The 20,486-nt window shown below is 37.5% G+C and overlaps 1 protein-coding gene across 1 annotated transcript in view; it reads right to left on the bottom strand.

Annotated features, from left to right (window-relative positions):
• The window catches only part of LOC135464570 (uncharacterized), a 47,978-nt gene that overhangs the window by 24,831 nt on the left and 2,661 nt on the right, over positions 1-20,486 (bottom strand).

A 20,486-nucleotide genomic window follows, 5' to 3' on the forward strand; every position in this document is an offset into this window, starting at 1 on the left:
AGACAAACCATTCAAAGATTACAACTTAATAGTTGATGACTGAGCAGTTCGGGATTTAAGTCAATCTGCTTTCAAAAAGAAACAATCAAAGATTTATAATCAAAATTATTTGCCCAGTTCATCTTCTGCGCTACATGTACCTCTGATATCCATGTTGATTCTCTAAAATGGCCACTTCATTTCCAAAACAAATGGCTACTTGTCTGAACAGATTTTTTTTTACTAGATACATGTACATGTGAAAACTATTAAATCATAGTACAACAATAAATAGTCTGATTTACATGAATGTACAAATTAATACAATCATACCATTAATGTTTCTCTGAAGCATTTCTTCTAAACAGCTTTGATAATTTCATTTTAGATATTACAATCTTATTTCCCCACACAATAACACACCTAGGTCAACTTTAGATGCTTGTATCTGTCAACCAAAATTCTGCACAACAATGCTTTCAAGAGATCTGACAGAACTGCTAAAAGAGCTGTACATTTAGGTGTACGAACAAGGTATTTTCCATACTAGCTTCGAAAGTATTGCAAAATCAACCTGTCAAAAGAACAAGGTTTTAAATAGGCACCATTTAACAAGTCAGTCAAAAGTAAATTGACCCATTATACCTGAAAGTCACATATCATGTCACATACACGTACACAAGAACCTTGTTTCATGTTTACTTTCATGAAAACGAAAAAAAAAAAAAAGAAAAAGATTCAGTACACTTTCTACCTTATGCACTGCGAATACAAGCGATATCTTACCCTAAAAATTTGAAGGTTCAATTACAATCACAGATACACTGTTATTTACGCTTTAGCTGTGTATAATACCTGTGTTCTCAAACATTCCATCTTTGGCGTATTACAACGAAAAAGGGATGATGAAAATAAAAACAAAGAAGAAATTATATATCCAATTCAAACAGGCTTACCTATAACAGGACTCTTGCACTGGCGGTGGTAAAGGATTGGGTTCAGCATGCTTCTCAGTCAAACGCCACCCCCGCAATTAAAACACCCTTTTAGGACTATGCGTCCCTCGTTCGTACATGTGCATGCGTACAATATTACAGTCAGCGCACGTGAACTGCTACAGTAACTCTCAGCTGTCACCTACATTCATACTGAATCTATATTATCAGATATATTAAATATAATATCTCCTCACTACTAAAACTCTTCAGCACATATAACCATGTGTAATATAACAGCCTCAGTTCCTGTGGCACAGATAACTGATTAGGTTTTAGGTGCTTACTGGAGCTTCCAGATCAGACGAACTAATGACTATACGCTTAGGCCTTCAATCTACTAGACACCTTTGCACTATCTGCATCACCAGCATGTTTATGGGCATAGCTCACCAGTTGGACTAAGCTTATAACTAGACCATTGCTTGTTAGTCACAACAGGCATTCACACATTGGGGGCTTGTCAGTCAAGGCAAAGTGCCCTAGAGACCCCTGGCTGGTCACAGTGACCCAGCAGTGAGGTATGTAGGCTGAGACAGTCAGCTGTTAACCAGCCCTGATAAACAAATCAATGGTAGTACCTTTGAAGGGAGAGGCTCCAAACAAATGATTTACATACAGTAGCCGGGGCTCTACAAACTGGGGGGTACGTGACTCAATTAGAACCAATATGTTTGTGCGGAGAGGGTTCCAAGGAGCGTATTTTTTTCCGGGGGTGGGGGGGGTGGGGGGGGGGGGGGGGGGTGTTGTATTTAAAAGGTCTACATGTGCATTTATGTATTATATGTATATGGACAGATAACAATGTCCATGCCTTTTAATTCACATGTAAGAATAATACAAATTAAATACATTTTTCTTAGTAATACACTTCCCGTACCATAAATTTTCATGCAAGCAACTATACCTGTCAATTACGTGTATCTGAATAAAACCTTTGAAGGTCAATTTTTGTAATTCAATGCTTAATTAATTTCCAGAATGATTATAAATATGTACATGTATGAACAGTATACAGGAAGAAAAATCACCCACAAAGGGCCTATCCTGTCTGTAATGGAGGACCAGGCCCAACCTCATTATGACATGGCTTTAAAGAGAATGCATTGCACCAGAATATCATATTAAGATATACTGTAAGATTTTAGGCATTTTCCCCGAAATTTTTTTGCAACTAAGTCGATTCCATTTCTATTTGTTAGTTTATTGTGAGTGTGAAAATCTTCATTATTTGTACCACTGCCCTATGTGGCAACAGGTCAAGGCAACATACCATAATACATGTTTTGGTCCCTACATTGTATAGTTGTATCTCAACAGTACAAATATGGCAAGGACACATAAAATACATGTAAAATCTCTCCACCTTTTTTTTTCAATCTGTTCAGGATTACATCCAAATGTTAATCCCTTTTAGCAAACAATTACCACCAAGTCATTTCATAATTTAAGAGATTTTCTCTTCAATGAACCATGAAAATCTTTATATAATAAGGTTACTGGCATTCGCATAATTAGGAAGATCAGGGTCTTAACCCAATGGGTCAAGCAGTGCTAGAGATATTTTTCAGAGGTAGTGCGGTATTCCCTACTTTCCAAGAGAGGGAGTACTGGCTAATCCCACAAAAGTACACATTTTTTGAAAATAATCAAAACTTCATTATTCTGGGTCCCCAGCAATACACCTGGAAAGTGCTGAGTCGACTGAGTGAAGGGGGTCAAGAAAGTCTAAAGGCATACATGTGTATACATGTATAGGCCTACACAGACCTACCGGTACAGAGATTCTTGTAGTTACATATAGGACTACAAATATATGTATGCAAATGTCGATTGTCCGGAATTACGAGATTCTACATTAACATTCCGGAATAATTAATTATCTCATCTCTTCCTCACGAGGAATGAATCCGAATGATGCTCATAGGCCTAGATTTATTTATTACACCTGTAGGGCTAATGGGTTTATTCCAACAACTCACTCACTGACAAATTTACCTTTCTTATTTTGTTTTGATTGCCGGCGTATTAATTCTTTCTGTGGTAACTTGCCTAAAGCGATAGTATGTTTTTTTTTTACCTGTCGAAACATTTCTGAATACATGAACAACTTCCGCTTTGGGATTAAAACATCATACACTTGTTTGGCTAAATCCAAATGCAGGTTTAAAGGACAAAAATGTCAATGCATAATTGTAAAATATACAAAAACAAAACAAAGAAGAAAACATAACGAAAGGAAGCTAATATTTGATCATAACACACACTCCACTCCGCTAAGTGCTCTGACATGGCGTACTTGGGTAAAACCACTATAATGGGTCTCTGGTGATTCCCATCAACAGAGTGAGTGAGTGAGTGAGTGCTTGGGGTTTAATGTTGTACTCAACAATTTTTCAGTCATATGACGATGAAGGAATCCTTAGGGTATATGTAATGTGCCTCCTTGTTGCCGGATGGATTTCCACCGATTTTTTTATCTAGTTCTGCTTCATTGAGATGACTTACGAAGGCAAGTAAGGCGCCCCGCCCGAGCCATTATACTTACACGGGTCAACAAGTCATTGCACTATCCCCTTCATGCTAAATGCTAAGCGAGGAAGTTATAACTTCCTCCTTTAAAGTCTAAGGTGTGACTCGACCCAGGACTGATCCTGGATCTACCACTCTCGAAGTGGACTCTCTACCAACTGTGCTATCCGGGCCAGTCTCTCACTCACCAACAGACCCATAAAAAAAAGTGTAAGACTCATACGATTAAAAAAAAAAACCTATCAAAACATGTATCCCAATGCTGCATATATGTATTACTTTTTTCACATATACATGTACACTACTGTATAAACATTAAGTCAACAAATTTTATGGACATGACGCAATATAATCACATGCTATTTTTATGGATTCGAGGAAGCTCAGATGCACAATGGTGATTAAGGTTTTGTACATGTAAACACCAGACTGATCTACTTCTCCAGATCACACCTATTAACCATGTCATATTAACCCTGTTGTCCACAATACCCTGACTCCCCCGTGCCCCCCCCCCCCCCAGCCAAATTGGTATGGTCTTTGACCTCTGACCTTCCATTCTGTTTTGTACCACAGCCTTCAGGTAGACAGGTCTGTACTTATACATGGACACATGGAGAAAGTAGATCAAAACTCATTTACATGCATCAGTGCATTTTTCTGATCACGTTTGATTGATCAATTGAATGAGTCATTTACATGCACATGTACATGTGAGGAACATACTGTAACAATTAATTCCTGAGAAGCATGTAAATGTACTGTAATATATGAAAGTCTGCAAGAGTGATTATAAAATAAAAACTGGGTCCTACTTTTGCATGTACATAAATTTTCACATTTATGTGTCAAAGATTACTTGCTAGAAAAATTTGACACCTGATTTTCCTTTTTCTTGTCGAGGAAAACATACACATTTGGCATACGCATATATTTGCTGGTATACTTGATATCAACCACCATTTACATGTATAGATTATTAATGTGTTATTTGGAATTAATTGTGCATGTAAAACTTTCATGTATTTTGGCATTATTTATCACAATAAACAATCAGCCTAAAAAAAAAACAAAAAAAAAAAAAAACAACAACAACAGCTGAATTCCAAATACATGTATAAATCCTGAAAACTTTTATCTCCAAGAGCTACATTTAGATGTGAGCCAGTCACCACCTTGTTCTGGACTCTGGGTAGGCTGTAGCAAGCAGGGTCAAACACAACTTCTTAATTGGGGCACCTTTTTTGAGGGTGAATTTTTGCTAAAATATTTTTACTTATTTACAAAACCTGCAAGTAATGACATATACCGCTTAAAATGGCTGACAGATTTTTCTAGAGTCTGTAACCTTAAAATCAGGAATGCTTTGAGTTAAGGCAATATTTGGTCTTATGCTATAATTTGAGCCGATGACAAAACCACCATTTTAGCGGGAATGATCAAGTCATGCAGTGAATCATGGTAGATCATGGTGTACACGTATGCATAACACCCTGCCTCCTCCCCACCCCTCTTTCCACGACAACCACCACTGACCTCTGCATGACACCCTTCCATATGACTGGACAATAGGGATGGGCATTAGGGCAGTGGTCAATACACAGACCACTGGTCATGCAGTCAATCACGACCAGGCAGTAGCTGATTACATGCACCCCTGGCCTGGTCAAGCCTGGTCGTCAATATTTCAGTCATAGCGATACTATACATCTAATTACCGACATTTCCGAAGAAGTAGAGCACTTTATGAAAAACGTGCATTAGCATCAAAGCAGCGTACCCGTGTATGACAGCGGACAATGGGTCAACTGTATATAGCATGTGGAAGTTGTGATATACATGTGCCTGTCAGATGAATTCAGCTAAGCAACACCTTAAATAAGGATAAAGTATAATGGTTTAACAACTGCTGTGTTTTCCTTCAATGATCAATAAGTTATGCATACACACACACACACACACACACACACACATATATATATATATACATATATATGCATATACATACATATTTACTCACTTCTGGCAAAAGAGAACGCATACATGTTGTACCCAAATTCCTCTACCATTTTGCACTTGAAAGAGCAACTTTCAGCGCAAATTTATGCATATTTATAATTTGATTTTGGAGACAAAACTGCATTGGTTGGATAGATCAGTTTCAGGACTCCACAAACAGTATAATTTTATCACAGAATAATGCCGAAGATCGTGCTTGAATAAACACATTGCAAACATTCGAAAAGGTTGATGAAAAAAGTTACCACTTACTCTTTGAAAACTGAGGCATCCAAATACGATTCAAATTAAAACATATTAAATATCGATTGAGATATAGGGTACTCCCCCTCCCCCCAATACAGTCTTTAATATCCTTAAAAATCCATGTTTAGTCTGACACTGTATTCATTATCACATTAATGTACAGTGTAATATAATTTTATATAGAGCAAATAGACCAATGAATACAAACTGATACAATGTATTAATTAATTTCACATGCAACTCAGCTGTTACCCTAATTCCTCAACCATTTCGCGACTGAAAGAGCAACTTTCAGTGCAATTTATGCACTCATTTCATATGATTTTGGAGACAAAACTACATGGGTTAGATCAGCCAATTTCAGGGCTTCACAGAAAGTATAATTTTTATCAGCTAGTCAACACAGAATTATGTCTTCAGAATATGCTTGAATAAACACCTTGCAAACATGATGAAAACATTGAAGAATTATTATTAATGTATTCACATCAGTCCATGAAAATCGCAAGAGGAAAAAAAAAAAATGGGGAATGTCCAAACATCAAATTCAAATGTTTGCACCCAAACCTGAATTTCAAAATACCAACACTTTTTTTTTACCTATGAATATCTTTTTTTTATCGATACAAAACTTACTTCTTGTGTTTTGTTGTTACCCAAATTAAACACTCATCGTACTGTACAAATATAAATTGTTAGCACCCACATGGTCAAGTAATGCTGAAGAGAGCAGAAGTCAGGAATGAGAGTTGGAATGTAGAAAACTGTTACAGTATTTGTGTTTATATTCTTGCAAATACCTCTCATTCACATCAGAAAACTGAACATTTTACCCAAATATTTATTTATCTATTTGACTGGTTTTTTATGCCGCACTCAAGAATATTTCACTTATACGACGGTGACCAGCATTATGGTGGAAGGAACCTCCGACCATCCGCAGGTTGCTGACAGGCCTATCCACTTAAGGCCGGAGAGGAAGCCAACATGAGCTGGGTTTGAACTCACAGGGACTGCATTTTGTACCCAAATATATATCTACTTGTATATATATATCCTGACGAACTATTGGACTCAAATGTTTGTTTTTAATTTTGTAAATTTTCTTCACATCACTCCTACTTTAATACCCATATATAGACTAAAATGAAATTTTCCTCAAGTTCAAACTGATAACATAACACCGATACTATTACATGTATATGTAGAGTCTGAAGAGTGAAAGGTTTCTATCAAGTGACCTTGCCGTAAACTCCACAGAAGGGGAGGATAAGGGGTCACTTCATACGGACGACCTGACCATGTGATACTACATGCACTGAGCAAGGGTTTACAGCAGAGGCGTGCCAATCCAAAAATCATGTCAAACTTCAATTCCCACGCAATGTCGTCCAGAAAAAATAAATCCGGAACAATCTCTTCAGCAAAGTTAGAAATGAAAAAAAAAAGGGAAAAAAAAAAAATTTTGTCGAATTCTTGACAGAGCATGTGTAATCAAAAATTTTTTCTTGTCATGTAAGGCATGTCTCGAAGAAAATCAACTTGTACTGTACTGTACCACAGACACTCGACAATTTTGTCAGCTCGTAACAAACTCTAGCATTAAAACGACCTCAACTGTTTATGTGTTAAAAAATTATTACATCCTCCTCATATACAGAAGTTACACGTCACATGTATGTGTCAAAATTCATGCTATTTTCGAGTTTTTATTAGATCTTCCTAAACCATGATCAAGTTTTACATGTAACTATACATCCATACGTACATAATCTAGACATCATGTAGATATATTTTTTAATAATTTTCCCCATATAAAATTTTTGTTTCAATTGAACTGTACATAAAAATGCCATAAAAAGATCACACATATAATAAGAACATGAATTTATCAAAGAAACATACAGTTCATAAATACATGTCCTGTGCACAATTCTTAAAAAAATGTACAAAATATGTAATTTATATAATTATTAAACATGTTTTCATGCACATGTTAATTGTTGATTATAAATATACTATATGAAACTGGCAACTATGATTTTACATGTATCCCATATGCTAGCTAGGGCTCCACAAAAAGCAATGTGAAATTTCGTACAGAAAAAAAATATTCAGCATTTGACTGTTAAAGTGGTAAATGAATTTTAAGCTGACTTCTACCGTTTTGATACTGATGTAAATTACCAGGTAAAACAAGTAAAATGTACACGGAGAAGATGTATGAGCATATATAAGGCACTCCTGAACAGCACAACCTTTGTTCATTTGCATAAAGTAACATAGCTCTACAAATCCCACTTTTTTCTGTTCAAAACTGTCACACTGAGCCATCGAATTTAACACAGAGCTCTTGTCAGCTGAGCCACTACCATTAGTGTACGCAGACTGCACAATCATGACAAATCTAACAAAGCTCTTCAGAAACATAGGCCTTGACATAATGATCAAAAATTTATCTTCGACTCCCACGCAAGCATGAGTAATTCAACCATGTACATGAGTTGTAGCCGGAGCATAATTGCTCTAAGCCATCACTGTTTACCTTCCTTTAATGATCAGCTACAGAAGGGGTAAAACAGCATCATTTAATAAAACTGCAGTTCAATATTAATATTTTTTTTTCTGCACGAAACAGTTAACCTAATAAATTAACAGGATTTACAAAAACTATCTTTGCAAAGCCTACAATGTCTGTATGTGTAAAGGTAGGCACATGTATGTTGTTAATATCTATATACTTTCTGGACTTTTCGACAATTTTTCAAAACCTTCTCATTAGAGAGTACTTGTTTGTCTTGTCTTGGTATACACACGCATGTTCATTGACTGATTGAATGATGAATTCTTGATTAATGCTATACTGGAGAATTCGCCCTTTATACGATAATTTTGCGGATGGAGTTAAACTGGTGGTGTGCCTGGGGTAAAACTCCAACCTCTGGCAAAGTGCAAGTCAAACTTTTCTACATGTGACAAAGACTAACATGCCAGAATTTTTGGTTTTTACGATGGCAGCCAATGACGGGCAGGTTAAATCATTCATAATCAATATCAATAAATAATTTCATTGCATGCATTAAGCCTTCAATGAACCAATTAAGTTTATATTAACCCTAGAAATGGAAGCAGGGAAATCTTTCGTTTTGGACTACCTTAGCTCTAGGGATTAAAACACTCCTTCATTCACTCTGCTTCAACCAGCTTCCTGTTTCAGGTAATAAAGGTCATTAGAGTGTGATATGCCATAAGGGTACATATCGTCAAACCTCCAGATGCCAGGAGATAAATGTCAGCTTTATGAAGTTCAGGAAGTAGATGTAGCTTTATGTTTGTCAGGCATACGTGTATGCATGTATGTGTATTTGGTAAAGTCGGGTGGTTCCCCTGCGCACCCCAATGCCCTCATAAAATGTGCACGGTCACACAGGTAATGTAATCAAGGTGACAATGATTTTCGTTTCTGTTTCACTGGGCAAACCACTAACCACTAAACAAAAAAAAATGGAACATAAAAAAAAAAAAACGAAAATCCGCTTTTTCATTTTGTCAGATCTTGATGTACACGTAGATATTCCTGTTTTTCAAGGTTTTTCGATCATGTAATATATGTCTTTGGCAGGAAAACTTGCTGGGACCGGCCATATTTTTCACACATTAGATGATTTTTTATGAAGTTTTATTCTGGAAACAGATTTATTCGGCCCACAAAACAACAATTTAAATTGGTGTGGTCAACATGTGAACATGCACATAATATAAAAAGTATATAGAATTCAGAGCGAAAAATTTCCTTAAAAAAACAAGAGGTCATCTTATTACATATGTGTGCATGTTAAAAATTTGATTTATTTATTTATTTGATTGGTGTTTTACGCCGTACTCAAGAATATTCATGTCCAGCAGATGCACGGCTGAGGTATTCCTGGTTCATGTCCAGCAGATGCACGGCTGGAGTATTCCTGGTTGATGTCCAGCAGATGCACGGCCGGGGTATTCCTGCTTCATGTCCAGCAGATGCACGGCTGAGGTATTCCTGGTTCATGTCCAGCAGATGCACGGCTGGGGTATTCCTGCTTCATTTCCAGCAGATGCACGGCTGGAGTATTCCTGGTTGATGTCCAGCAGATGCACGGCCGGGGTATTCCTGGTTCATGTCCAGCAGATGCACGGCTGAGGTATTCCTGGTTCATGTCCAGCAGATGCACGGCTGGAGTATTCCTGGTTGATGTCCAGCAGATGCACGGCCGGGGTATTCCTGGTTCATGTCCAGCAGATGCACGGCTGAGGTATTCCTGGTTCATGTCCAGCAGATGCACGGCCGGGGTATTTCTGGTTCATGTCCAGCAGATGCACGGCCAGGTTATTCCTGGTTCATGTCCAGCAGTTGCACGGCTGGAGTATTCCTGGTTCATGTCCAGCAGATGCACGGCCGGGGTATTTCTGGTTCATGTCCAGCAGATGCAGGGCCAGGGTATTCCTGGTTCATGTCCAGCAGATGCACGGCTGGAGTATTCCTGGTTCATGTCCAGCAGATGCACGGCCGGGGTATTTCTGGTTCATGTCCAGCAGATGCACGGCCAGGGTATTCCTGGTTCATGTCCAGCAGATGCACGGCCGGGGTATTCCTGCTTCATGTCCAGCAGATGCACGGCTGAGGTATTTCTGGTTCATGTCCAGCAGATGCACGGCCGGGGTATTCCTGCTTCATGTCCAGCAGATGCACGGCCAGGGTATTCCTGGTTAATGCCCAGCAGATGCACGGCCGGGGTATTCCTGCTTCATGTCCAGCAGATGCACGGCCAGGGTATTCCTGCTTCATGTCCAGCAGATGCACGGCCGGAGTATTCCTGCTTCATGTCCAGGAGATGCACGGCCGGGGTATTTCTGGTTCATGTCCAGCAGATGCACGGCCGGGGTATTCCTGCTTCATGTCCAGCAGATGCACGGCCAGGGTATTCCTGGTTCATGTCCAGCAGATGCACGTCCGGGGTATTCCTGGTTCATGTCCAGCAGATGCATGGCCGGGGTATTCCTGGTTCATGTCCAGCAGATGCACGGCCTTGGTATTCCTGGTTCACGTCATAGCCTCTGGAGGGTTTGTGCGCATACCAGTGATTCTGATCACTATAAAATGTTTGCAAAATTACAATAGGATTGTTGCAAAACTGGATTCATGCCCAATTCTGACACAAATGGAAATAAATCTAAGCACCACGGAGGCTGATCTAGGAATTCGACTGTCACTGGATTTCATCCTTCAATTTTGTACTGGTGGCTTCTAAGATGAAAACAGTGCTGACCTAGTTATCTTGAATGTCAGAGAAAGCACCTCAGGTTAAAACACAGCATTTCAATAATTTTACTGTATTTCATAAAAAAAAACCAGAAAAAAAGAAAACAAAAACAAAAAAAACATTCCTTGTATGAGAGAAAGACAAAGAGCAAAATTTAAATTTTAAAATTAACATTTAATTAATTTTAATCATTGTCCAATGAGATTCCGTCTTCTCCTTTCCATAAACCTTCAGCAACCCTAATGAATTTTTCAATGACTCTGATAATTGTTATTTTACCAATTGCATGAAAGACAAAAAATATATTTGTATAGTTTGAACAGCGTGTCTAAGTGGTCCTAAGGTCTAGCAGGAAGATGAATGTGGTTTGGGCTGAGACGGTATGCTGCTATCTCACATAATTGGTGATACCGTTGCTGAATATTACACGGCTTGTAAATCAACTTATTTTATGTCTCTTGTTTCTTAAATGATACAGACTTGTCACCCAACATTGTGTGACATGGCCCTTTGGCAACACGTACATAAATCGTTGTAAATGATCTCAAAATGATGTGTTAGGCAGTAGTTCTGTGTTATCATATGTCACTTCACGGAGTGAATGGGCAATAGCTATGTCACCGCTTAGGCAGGGCAATCTGACAGCAACAAGTTTGATTGGATAAAATTCTTAAAATGTCTCCCTCAATTCACATCAACCAGTTGTACAGTACTGTTATTTTGTTCTACATGTTATTCAGTAAAATTTCATTAAAGTAATACAAGTATGAAACTTTTTAGAAAGCTTGAGAATCCTGCCTTTGACTGAAATATGTTTTGCTGCCTTGTCCTTTAAGCCCACATACTGAACATTTTACATACTGAACCTCTGCAACTTATCAAATTTCCCTTCCCACCTGGTAACCACTCTCCTTAATAAAATTTGTCTCAACACCCATCCTCCACCCACACATAACAATACGTTATCTCAGCGTGTCATACTTCGTACCTTCTGTAACACCAACAATGTGTTGGATTGACAGCAATGCTGTCATTGCCACAGCTACTGTTTCTATCTCACATTATCGATATATGGGGGGGTCGAGACATCCTGTTTTTGTCTCTGCATTCAATTTTAGGTAATTTTCGTCTTCGGATCACTGCGAGGTCAGCTCCATTACTAGCCATTCACTTGTCAACAGGCTCACTGCACAGGTTATATATTTAGCTCCTCTAAGACGATCCAACGACTTTTCGCCAAAAATAACCGGCTATTTCTGGCATCCCAGAGCCATGAATATCAAACCATATTCAGTCTGGAAACATTTGACCTTTAGATCGAAGCTGTGATGCATATGTTTTCCCATCCCCTCATCACGGAGAGTCGTATTTCAGGCATGAAACGGGCCTGTAACCTCCACATAGTGTGCCCAATCTGTCATCCATCTAACATTAAACCTCATTTATGACACGCTGCCATGGTAACCAGTAACAACAACTTCTGTAATTCCCTAACGATCATTATACATTTTCTTTACATATATATATATATATATATATACATATAACTGACTTTTAAATATTGATAAAAATCAAACTTTTCATCTATCCTTTTTTTCTTTAATAAATATATATACATATATACATGCAAACCTAAAGCAACTTTACATCAATTTACCTGTTTGGCCAACTCAGCATTAGAAGCAGTGTCATAAAATTGGCATAAATTTGCACTGCATCAGTGCTGTGATTCCCCAGGCTAGTCAAGCACAAACTGCATCAAAATAGCTAACAAAACGAAGAAAAAATGAAATAAAACAGCATAAAATGTGGTTGATGAGCTAGTAACCTTGTGTTCCACTGATGAATTTAATGTAATACATAAGTGGTGTGACTCCAAAAAACGAAAGACTCATTTTGACTCAATATTTCGGCACTATTTAGCCAAGCATACTGAGTCAAAATGAGTTTTTCGTTTTACCGGAGTGTACTGAGCTAGTAACACAACCAATATTTTGTGACTTTACTTTCTATTGCCTTTATTAATCCTGTTTGTAACAAAATTTACATGTATATATATATATACTCATGAATCAAATTTAGCCATGATTTTGTACCTGACATTAAACAAAACTAAACACACAGTATCTAGTTTGTTATTCTACATTCTGATATAACAAAATACCAATTAGGTCTACATTTCCATGAAAAGAATGCATGCACATAGAGTTCACCTTTCACACTACATCATTAGTTTACTTGTTTTATCTGCCTGGAAGGCACATGTGAAGTTCATTACAAAGCTAGGTGGAAGTGACAAATTTATTGTTCACATGAACAATTTAATGTAATGACACAGGCCATAGCCCTTATTACTCACACATACTTATAGCTATTGTGTCACTTCAATCCATATCTCAGGGGACTCCATGGCTCAGTCGGTTAGCGCGCTAGAATAGCGTAATGACCCAGGAGTCTCTCACCAATGCGGTCGCTGTGAGTTCAATTCCAGCTCACGTCAACAACCTGCGGATGGTCATGGGTTTCCCCCGGCCTCTGGCCGGTTTCCACCCATCATAATGCTGGTCGCCGTCGTATAAGTGAAATATTCTTGAGTACGGCATAAAACACCAATCAAATAAATAAATAAATAAATCCATATCTCTTGTGCATATAATTCAACATGAGAAAATCATAACATAATTTTATGTCATGTTTAATGGGAGTGCTCTGATATGCCAGGGTCTAAAACCACCATCCTTGGGCAATCTTCCTTGCTAACATGACATGAGAAAAAGAACTCTAACCCCAACATTATGGTTTTAAGAAAAAAAAAATCTTTTTCTTGATGCCTATGTTTTAATTACCCCTCTAGCGTATGCATGTTTTCAGTTAATTGTCAGAAACTTTCAGAAACAAGGCCAACGATGAACTTAAAAGTTGATAGTCAGACCAGTTTAGTGCCTCTCTTTCATTCCCCCCCCCCAACCCCCCTATTCAGACACTTCCCCTGGCTGAGTTGTTTTGACAGCTATCATCACTGACCTTGCTTTTTTCTTCCTTTATACTTTTCCACAAAATTCATGTTAAGATATAAAAATCAAACTTTTCATCTATCCTTTTTTAAAAGCCTCAATCGTTTAACAGTTAGAACCAAGTGTGTCACTTTACAGGTCTGGTGGTAATCCACTGATACAGTAAACAACACTAATGTACTATCATATTATGTATCCAAATTTCACACAAAAACTGTTTTCGATATTCATCAAAGTCATAACAATATGACATGTGTGACACATGTCACTAAGCTGTGACAAAAGCGCATTCTGAAAATGCACTTCAAGACCAAGTTGGCAACAAGAAGAACACACAATCACCCAACGACAACAGCAGTAGCAGGAAGAAGTTAACATTTTTTTTCAAATACAGCATTTTTTTGTCCACCCTTTTCTATTGCACATTGAAGTTTTATGACACCACACTAGAGATTTATCGTCCTGAGCCAAGTCTATTACTTCTCAATTTTTTCCGGCCTGGGTGCGAGTCTTTGTGTCAACAGCGATCAATTTTATCAGCTACAAAAAGAAGGTTTCTAGTCCATGTCAGATGGAGAAGTTATATCTCACATAAATTTCAATGTTGACCAGAGTGTATATCAGAAAGCCTAAAAACTTAAATGGCCTACATTCGAAGAATACGCCCTTCAAATCGCACGTAACATGTCAACAGGCGATGTTAGTGAAGCAGGACAGACATGTGATCTAGGGCTTTGCAGTCATAAACAGGAAAATAGTGACCCTGATCATAAATTTGTTGTGCCGGGTTTTCACTTTATTACAAAGGCTAAACAGAAAACGGTTATAAGTTCACCGTTCAGATGGCTACAATGAATTTAATGGGAGTTCACTGCATGAATGTCATTTGTATGATAGCATGTTACGTAGGTTACCATCCTCACATCAGTTATTTAAAAAAAAAGGAAAAGACCTGCCCTAGAGCTGTAGTGGAACTACAAAGAGATGGATTTGAACTTGCAACATTAATGTAAAATGTACCTCAATTATACTATTAGATTTAATTGCAACAGATATCAAAGTGCCAAGAGTTGGCCAACACTAGGCCAGTAATCACTTAAGGCATTTAATTCAAGTCTTCAAAATACGCACAGACGGTACTTCCATAAAATTACACATCAACCATCTGAAAAGGCTATGAAAGAACTAAGAGAATGTTTTGCTTCTTTTGTTTGTTTGTTTTTTTTTTTTTTTCTTTTGTTTTTCATAAACACGATACATAAAAAGTCTCTTGTTTACATGTTTTCTTCCCAGTCTTGAAAATTTAAACTTCAGTATGAAAATACACCGGAAATCATAGCCGAACATCTAGAAATAGAAACCACTTGATAAGCTGGCAACCCTGGCCATATACATAAAGCCTGCATGTGACCACAGTAGGTTTAACACAGAACATGTACGTGTTTGCTTTGAATCTCATGTTCCAGCTGATCCAATTCCCTTGGGTTCTTCATCAAAACATCCTCCTTAGACGTATGAGATCATCAAAAATAAGGGCGTCCTTAAAACAGACGGCTTGTTTTTCTTCCCATTAGAAAAGAGAAGTTTGCAAACACAACAGGAAGAATGAAGTGGACTGGACAGGATGTGATCCAGTGGAAGCTGCAGCCAGATTTAGTGCCAAGCATTTCTTTCCCCCAACAGACTTTATGTTTGTCAAGGATTTAATGGTGTACTTTTTATAAAACACTTGTGATGATGTGACAAGAGTCATGACATGATTTTATCTTTGTTTACTTTAGATATTTATTTGTTTCTTTTGTAAGGCTATACTCAGAATATCTGGCAATTGTAGGATGGCTATTCGGTCTTCACAGGTGGAGAAAAGCACAGTTATTTAAATTTATTTATTTGATTGGTGTTTTACGCCATACTCAAGAATATTTCAATTATACGACGGCGGTCAGCATTATGGTGGGTGGAAACCCACGACCATCCACAGGTTGCTGTCAGACCTTCCCACGTACGGGCAGAGAGGAAGACAGCATTAGATGGACTTGAACTCACGGCAAACGCATTGGTGAGAGACCCCTAGGTCATTATGCTGTGCTAGCGCGTTAACCAACTCAGCCATGGAGGCCGCAGAAAAGCACATTGTTCTGGGGTAATTAAAATACCCACCATTGGAAAGTTACTAACAAAAATGTCCATCTAGTGTAGTTTTCGATGAAATTCAATAAATGACCACACAAGCATCGTCGAACGATTATTGCACTCCCCCCACCCTAGGCAAAAAAAAAAGGGAAGGGTGCATCTGCAAACTCTTTGTTTGTTTGTAAGAACATGTAACTTATGACTGAAAAATTGTTGAGTACCAAATAAAACCCCCAAGCATACATACATATATTAGATAAAAACAAAAGTGAAAGACAATGCTGGTGAAATTTTCTGAAATGCTTATCTAATCAGGAAGTACCCTATATAATGGTACACGAATATCTCGATTAAAGGCTAGATAATTCTGAAAACCTTTAAGATAAAATGTATAAATGTACATCTAAGAACAAACTGGATTTCTAAATTCTACCAAAATTAAAAACTGAATTTCCAACAATTAAACGATTTTTTGTTTTTCACACTTCGTCAGACTTGTTTACTACAAATCGGTTGGAGTTGCCATATCATATCTAAAAAAATTCCATGTAAACACTGCATGTAGGCCAACCAAACAACAACAGACCCATAAAAAAAACACAATAATTTAATAACACATGGCCAAATTGTGGCAATTTTTGTCTAGGTTTACATTTCCTGTATTTTTCTGAGAGAGAAAAAGTGTGTGTGTGTGTTTTGTATTATTTTACATGTAAATCAAATCACAGGCAAGACGTGAATTCTTGTTTCTCCAAAAAACTGTGTACTCGACTTCTAAATAAACAGTCAAATACAGATTTACTGATTTATTCATTTGATTGGTGTACCACGACGTACTCTAGAATATTTCATCCCCGAATATGATTTACTTTTGTTTTTGTCAGTTTTAACATTATTATTATACGATTATTTTCTTGCGCCTGATGTTAAACTGTCTCGTGCCATACTGAAGAATATTTACCTACGCAGTAAACTTTACTAAACTTCAGTACAATATACCTGACCGACCTCCTGACTTAAAGTTGCAGAAAAAAGGTTAATCATATTATAGTTAGGCACAAACTAAATCTTCATTTCGACTGGCCTTTTTTTTTTTTCATGGACAGGTTTCATATATCTTTTTTCTACGAACAAGCCACTGGATTTACCAAGTACACGTAAAGACACTGACTACATGTGTACAACTCGCCTAGATTCAGAATCCTGCTGACTAAGCTTATTGCGTTCCATGTCAAAACATACCTGAACATATATTTACCTACATGTATATACATGTATGTATCAGCCTTTCTGGTGGCAAACCGATTAATTACTGATCTAATTACAGGAATTATGTCAGCCGAAATGAACTACTTAGGGCATCAACTCCTTACATGTACCTAATCAGATTAGAATGATAGTGTTTGTCTAAATATAGCCTCGGTGAGTACCACATTTGTGCGACCTTTCATAGTTTTGGATCCCTGACAATACTTAATAATGATTGGTGTGCATTTAAAACACTGGCATGTCTTAACTCCCGCACAGTTCAGAACTACTGAGAGTCGATTATGAGATTGAGAGATTACAAGATTAACCATACTGTGTGCTCTTGCACCTACTCCCCCCCCGCCTCCCCCGGGACAACCACAACCCCCTATGAGCATCTATAAGAGGCCAACCCTACAATCTTTAGGTACTATAAAGGCCTCCCTAAAAATAGCAAAGAATTTTAATGCTGTATAAATGATGCCAGGGGTTTTTATCCTCCCAGATAAACCTAGTATTATACTTATGTCATGTAAATGTTTTCTTTGTCGCTTGGACTACTGGCAAAACATAAGGTGATTGTTTAAACCTTGACTTTGTTCACCAACTTAACACGATTAATGTTTTTTTCTTAGGTAAATAAACAAATATACATGCAACTTTAAATATGAGGCTTAAAAATTCATAAACTACGTTGTACAGATTTATAAATCATGTGCAGATTTATAAATCATGTGCAGATTTATAAATCATGTGCAGAATAATGAAACCCAAGTTAGTTATAAATTTTATATAGAATGGTCACAGTGTCAGTCTTGAAATCGGGAGACATGGGACAGTGTACATGCCGACTGAAAACCGCAGGTGAAGCAGCGAGAGCTGGATTTGAACCCGTAACCTGACTGATCAAGGACCTGATAGTCACAGCATGCCAGCACTTTTCACTGGCCCATATATATCTGTTCAGTGATCAAACAAGCATCCCTAAAACACATTTTAGGTATTAATTTTGACTTTTCTGAAAAAAAGCATATAAAAGCTAAAATGGTTTGACCCTCAAAAAATATCAGGATCGATTAAAAACATGAGAGCAGGAAGTGACATACACACAATATGTACATGTAGCTACAGTATTTTCTACAAAGTTAGACATTTAGAGTGTTAAGCAATCAGATTTCATTAACCCTCATACACAGCCATCTCAGTTTCCGTCATGTCTCACAAAAAACACGGGTGTGGTTTGCCAAAAATGTCAACTCCAAATCCAAATAGAACAAAAATGAAAAGCCACGAGTTTAAGCAAACATGAAAAAAACAAAAAAAACAGAAGTCGGAAGGCTCATTTTGCTCTATGCGACTCTATTTAAAGAGGCAACTAGTCGATAAACATCACCCGGAGTTGTAACTGGAACATACCCGTCATGTCTCAGTCAACACTTCGTATTTGCCCTGAGCTCCATGGTTCGCGAAAACTTGCCCTTGACGAATATAAACTCCCACCTCTCTCCCGTCATCTACTTTTTAATGCATAATGAATTGACGAGGATATATATGTTACTGTCACTTTATGTTTAAGAATTCTTCTAGTAAAAGCGCTAGTAGCAGGCGAATGTTCGCTTAGGGCATAATGGGATGTGGGAGGGGTATAAAACCGTCTCACCCTCCAACAAAGGGCCTTTCTCAAAAGTTTGCATTGTAATTTTAATGCAAGTTTTTTTTCTCTTCTGTTCGACCACATTTCTTGATCACATTCCTTCTCATCTTTTTCAAAAGAAAAAAACAAAGAAGTTTTTATCAACGGCCCAAGATGGAGTCCAATACACGCATGTAATGATGTCCTAAGCGACAGACTCTAACACATCTTGGATAAGTCGAGCTCGCAAATGTTATGACTGGCTTGACAAAGATTTGCTTAAACCAAGATTTAACCAGAGCTTCCCTGGAAGGGGTTGGGGTAGGGGTTTTAGGTGAGAAGCGGGGCATTAGGGAGGGGGAGGGGGTATTACAGAGATTGCCGGTGAAGAGAGTGTAGACAAATATTCTCAGTGACACCAAATCCCGCATACCGTTCCTGATCACGACGTAAATACATCAACGTTCATTGACGTGGTAGAAGCTTCCGCAGAAAAATTGAAAGAAAGAACCATAATAAAGATGGCTGATATGGCGTGTGGACAAGAGAAAGAAATAGGTAACAAAGATGCAAATTAGAACACAAGTACTGCAATGCTGAGACATCAGTAAGATCAGTAAGACAGAAGGCTATGTGAAATGGAGATTTCAGAACAGAGTACTACATGTATGTAAAATGGAAAAGCATAGATGTAAAATTCAAACACTTAAGTACAAGATTACAATCTAAAACGATCCAACTGAATGTTAAAACACAAACAATGATGTTAAAACGCAAACAATGATGTTAGAACGCAAACAATGATGTTAAAGCGCAAACAATGGTCTTCATTAAAAATGAATACCATTAAATGTAAAATGAACGAATCTTCACACAAAGTGAATAATCACACAGGTGAATAATGAATTCTGGATCTGAGTAATGAGAATATCTAATAAATGAACCACAATAAAAAAAAAAAATAGTGGCAAAATGGACTGAAATCAATGATGCATTAATTTGTTAATGTCGAAATATATGTACGTCTATATTATCTAATATTATCTAATATATGAAATCTGAAACATGAGTAATGTAGACACTGAAGAGTAACATGCCTGCATGTGGATGTATCTTTTTATTTATCTTATCTCCTTACGTGAGAAGGTCGGCCAGCAGCCAGCGGATGGTCATGGGTTTTCCGCCCCCTGCTCTGCCCGGTTTCCTCCCACCGTAATGCTGGCCGCCGTCATATAAGTGAAATATTCTTGAGTACGGTGTAAAAACACCAATCAAATAAATAAATAAATAAATAAATCAAATTTATTTATTTTATTGGTGTTTACCATGCGGTATATATATATATATATATATATATATATATATATATATATATACACATGTACTGTTA

Source organism: Liolophura sinensis, chromosome 4, assembly GCF_032854445.1.
Source record: "Liolophura sinensis isolate JHLJ2023 chromosome 4, CUHK_Ljap_v2, whole genome shotgun sequence".
Lineage (NCBI taxonomy): Eukaryota > Metazoa > Mollusca > Polyplacophora > Chitonida > Chitonidae > Liolophura > Liolophura sinensis.